The sequence below is a fragment of the Mus caroli genome, chromosome 11 (assembly GCF_900094665.2).
Source record: "Mus caroli chromosome 11, CAROLI_EIJ_v1.1, whole genome shotgun sequence".
NCBI lineage: Eukaryota > Metazoa > Chordata > Mammalia > Rodentia > Muridae > Mus > Mus caroli.
This window is the reverse complement of record NC_034580.1, coordinates 22,780,433-22,785,397: the sequence shown is the minus strand read 5'-3', so window position 1 is coordinate 22,785,397 and position 4,965 is coordinate 22,780,433. Positions and strand designations below refer to the sequence as shown.

At 39.1% G+C, this 4,965-nt stretch overlaps 1 pseudogene; it reads left to right on the top strand.

Moving 5' to 3' along the window:
- Window positions 1-4,619: 4,619 nt before the first annotated feature.
- Window positions 4,620-4,742, top strand: LOC115032700 (annotated as a pseudogene).
- Window positions 4,743-4,965: the final 223 nt, after the last annotated feature.

Below are 4,965 nucleotides of genomic sequence, written 5' to 3'. Positions count from 1 at the left end.
GCTAATGTTCATATATATATGTGGCCCTGGTTCCTGGTTCTCACCAAATAAAGTATATGTGTACAAGCCCACCCTGACTAGGGGTATGTGCACAAACTTGTCTCAGAGAGCTTTTTCTTTGACAATCATCCTCACCTCATCCCACCCCAAATTCATTAACAACCAGACAAGGACCCTGAAGAAACCATCCATCCCCAACTCCACCTCATCCTTTCATCCCACATAGAACCACAGCCAGACCCAGCACACATACCACATACTCCCAGCCTTCACCAGTAAACTTATCTTAGCTTCTATAAAACTGCCTGCTTGTGGAAACATTCCCCCAACACACACACACACACACACACACACACACACACACACACACACCGCCATTGAACGAGTTGCTAAGATGTGGATTTTTACTCAAAATTCCCATGCTCTGGACTCTCAGTGCAACACTTGTGTTGCTGGGTACCTGAGTGTATCCTCAGATTGCCAAAATAAAGACTTTCAGTTGGCTGTAAACTGTCTGAGTTGTCATTTCTGATGGGTTCCCTGTAACATTCCTACTTCTTAATTAGAAAATATCTTTTAAAATGAGAAAAATAATGTAGAATTCAAAATGTAATTAAGAAATAGGTCACAATCACACTTACCCTAATAATCTATACCATTAAAGTTCACACTGACTAAAGAAAGGATATCAGAGTGACACGCATCAGGAAAATTGTAACTAACGCAGGAAAAGACACTTATCCAGTCAAGTTCCACCTACTGTTTCTGACTTCTGGGAATTGTTTCAACCTCTCTTAAAGGTGTTTTCCAAGGTTCTGAAATGGGTATCTAAAATCCATCTCATCAGCCATGTTCTGACTCACCCATGAACTAGCTACTAGTTAAAGTGAGATGAAATAATATACTCATTGTACATTTCTGTAAAGTAGAGACATAGTTGGTGCATAGGAAAGCCCTGATGCTAGATGGATCATAAGTAGCACATCCTGAAGAAGGATCTTCCAGGTTAACAAATACCCAGTCCATTTCTTCTCTCTTTCATGCTCTCCTCCCTTTATACTGAAAAGAATCATGGCAGACCGCCCTTTGTCCTTCCTGGATCTTCAATGCAATCCCACCAGCAATGAGTTCCTGGATGTTCTAGCTGAAAGATGAGTCAGAACTAAACCAGAAATACATGAAGACAAAGAATCTCCTTCTTGCTGTAACCCGAAAAATTTCAAAATGTAAACTGGACCAAGAGAATATTTTTAATATGATCAAATTATAAATATATCTGTATGACATGATTTAGTTTATTAGAAAAGTAATTTTATTCACAATTTTTCTTTTTAATGTGGGAGCAAAATCTTCAATATGTTGCCATAATACAATAAATATAATTTTCCAAGCTGGAAACCATAGCAACAGTTTTTAATAATAGAATATGATTGGCTGCATATGAAAATAAAACTGCACTCTAAATAATTAAACTGTTTCTCAATATAAAATAATAATATCTCAAAGCATTTTCATGTTTTTATGTGTACAATGTGATACACTGTTTCAGTCTGTAGGGAAACGTACAATTACTGAAGCATCTTTTCATAGCCAACGTTCTTTTTGTCACTAATCCATGAATTAAAATAATAATTCAAAGAAAATAACCTGTCTTAAAAAAAAGAAATCTGAAAATTAGGTCTTTTGGAATGGTTTTCTTATGTCAGTGTATAGAATTGAATATATTTTCTTTGTTTTTGTTATTGGAGGAAGAGTTTCAAAATATTTTTAAAAGCATTCATTTTGAGAATACTAGTTTAAATCAGATATATGTCGATTTTCCCTGTCCTATGTGCATTCATGTGAACCAGGAAAGTAAACAGATGGACAAAATCTTGCCATTGATACAATGTATGCCTCGCAAAGGAATGTGATGAGAAGAGTGCATTGTGATTCAAGCCCCCAGATGTCTACCTTCCCAGCGGGCATTTGGCACTACTCAAGTAGAACATCTGCATAGCTGAAATCTCTCTTCCATACTGAATTTTTGCAGGACTTTCCAAAAGCTTGGTAGAATCAGATTACCAAATTCAAAGATAGAATTCAAACATATTCCTTAATCATGCTTTCCAAGTGCCTTGTGGAAGAAGGTTAAGGACTACATAAATAGATAAGTGACTGGGCACCAATAAACACTTGAATAATTCATGCACGTGAAAAGTTTGGAAAGTGGTATTCACACATATGGTCCTCTAAGTGCAAAAGGCTTTCTTATACCCAAATATAGTATTAGCACCAGAATGAGCAAATTGTGTTTTCCTTTCCCCAAAGTCAACAGGATGTTACTTACCCTGCCAAATTTAAATTGTTTCAGTTCATTACTTGGTGGTAAAGTTAGAAGTGGTAGTAGTGAATTTGCCCTGGAATTCTCAATCCTACATCAGCGAGCCAGTCAGAAGCCATACACCACTATATTATGCCTTGAATATGACATATTTGAGATGCTGTTGGAATGTGTTTCTCATATCCATGTCTTCTGTAAATAAATATTTATGTGGAGCAAAGTCGTGCATTCACATCCTTTTTAGTATGCTGTGATCTGCCTTGTATTTTAGCCTGGCTTCTGTCATATTGCAGAGTACTTCCACTTTCATTAGGGCACCAAACCACCCAGTTAAATGAATCTTCCTGCCGATACTTCAAGGGACCTTTATGTGTAAAATAACATTACTTTTCGGAGAGTTCCTTTTATTACTTCTAGTTATCCAGATCACTTTCCAGATTGTGTTTTTATATCAAATGAGCTATGTCCGAGCTATTACAGACTACTTTCTGCGGCTTATTTCACATCTCTTACAAATTTGAGTTTGCTGCATAGAAAAAATAATGGTATAATTGAAGAAGGAGGAGGAGGAGAAGGAGGAGGAGGAGGAGGAGGAGGAGGAGAGAAGGAGAAGGAGAAGGAGAAGGAGAAGGAGAAGGAGAAGGAGAAGGAGAAGGAGAAGGAGAAGGANGAAGGAGAAGGAGAAGGAGAAGGAGAAGGAGAAGGAGAAGGAGAAGGAGAAGGAGAAGGAGAAGGAGAAGGAGAAGGAGAAGGAGAAGGAGAAGGAGAAAAGGAGGAAAGTAGCTTCCCATAGAAGCTACTGCTCATTTTCATTTTAATTATATAAACAAGACAAAAGTACAACAAATCAATACTTTCTGTCCACTTGAAGCTTAATGAAGAAAAACATCCAAAATTCATACTATGGAATCCAAAGACTTTAACAATCTTAGCACTACATTGTAAAAGCATTCATTTGTTTACAATCAATTCAATTCCAGCCCTTTCACAATATATTTTTTAAAATACGAAGACTTAAATTACTCTCTTTACAGCAAGTAGAGACTATTACAACATAAGTGGAACTGGATAAAACACAGCAAACAAGAATGGTGGGAAGTCTAGTTCCAGTGGCTACATCTACATCAGAGTTCCTGCATGTGTATGTAGCTCAGGAAAATCATGAGAGATGGCCAGAAAGACTGAAGGAAGAATACCAGGAAGTCAAACATGAAGCAGTCTCTCCTAGAAATGGTCACATGAACAAAATTGGAACACTAGTAATATTGGTGCACATATTACTGAGGAAGGGGAAATTTCTCACAGGGTTCTACCCCTAGACAAAACAGAACAAAACAAAAACAAGACAAAATGAAAACAAAATAAAACAAAAAAACCCAAAACTATAGGCAACGAATGATTTCTGGGAGAAGAATTAGTCTCTCTTGGCAATGAGTCCCCTAATTGGTTGTCCATTTCAGAGTGGTTAACTCTGAAACCATATATACAGAAACAAAAAGAGTGAACTCAGTAGCCTGTATCTACAAATTTATACACACACACACACACATGCCAATAATAATAATGATACAAAAGCCTATCAACTTTTGAATGGGACTAACAGAAAAGAGCTTGATGAGGGTGCCTTGTAAGAGCTGGAAGAGGAAATGGAGAAGAAATTGATTTAATTCTAGTTCAATAAAAAAAAACCTGTCCCTAAAGTTCAGAGCAGAGACTGAAGGAACGACCATCCAGAGACTGTCCCACTTGGGGATCCATCCCATAAACCACCAAACCCAGACACTGTGGCAGATGCCAACAAGAGCCTGCTGACAGGAGCCTGATATAGCTGTCTCCTGAGGGCCTCTGCTTTGCCAGTGCCTGAAAAATACAGAAGTGGATGCTCACAATCATCCATTGGACAGAGCACAAGGTCCCCAATGAAGGAGCCAGAGAAAGTACCCAAGGAGCTGAAGGGGTCTGAAGCCCCATAGGAGGAACATCAATATGAACTAACTAGTACCCCTAGAGTTCCTTGGAACTAAACCACCAATCAAAGGAAACACATGGTGGAACTTGTGGCTCTAGCTGTATATGTAGCAGAGGATGGCCTGTCGGTCATCAATGGGAGGAGAGGCCCTGGGTCCTATGAAGGTTCTATGCCCTAGTATAGGGGAAGGCCAGGACCAGGAATAAGAGTGTGTGGGTTGGTGAGTGGGGGTTGGGGAGTGGATAGGGGATTTTGGGAGGGGAAACTAGGAAAGGGGATAGCATTTGAAATGTAAATAAAATATCTAATAAAAACAAAAACAAAAAACCTGTTCCTAGAAGCATTGCAAATGACATGTGAGTTAGTAGGTGGCAGAGAGGAGCAAGGCTATGTCTATGTTTGGTGTTCTGACCTATGAACATATGAATGAATGATCAGGAGCCTAATATTTTCAGAAGAAAGTGAGCCTGAGATGATGACCAATCCTGTGCCACACAGGCCCTGATGAGCTCCAAGGACAGGGAGCAAACCAGAGACTAGAAGGACCTTGCCTGGGACTAAGGACTCAGGAGGGAGTGAGTACAAGACAGATGACCCTTACATGGGAACATCCAGGCAGACCAGGTAAGAAGTGAGCCCAAGGTGACCACCAGACTGAGTGTCATGGGGATTG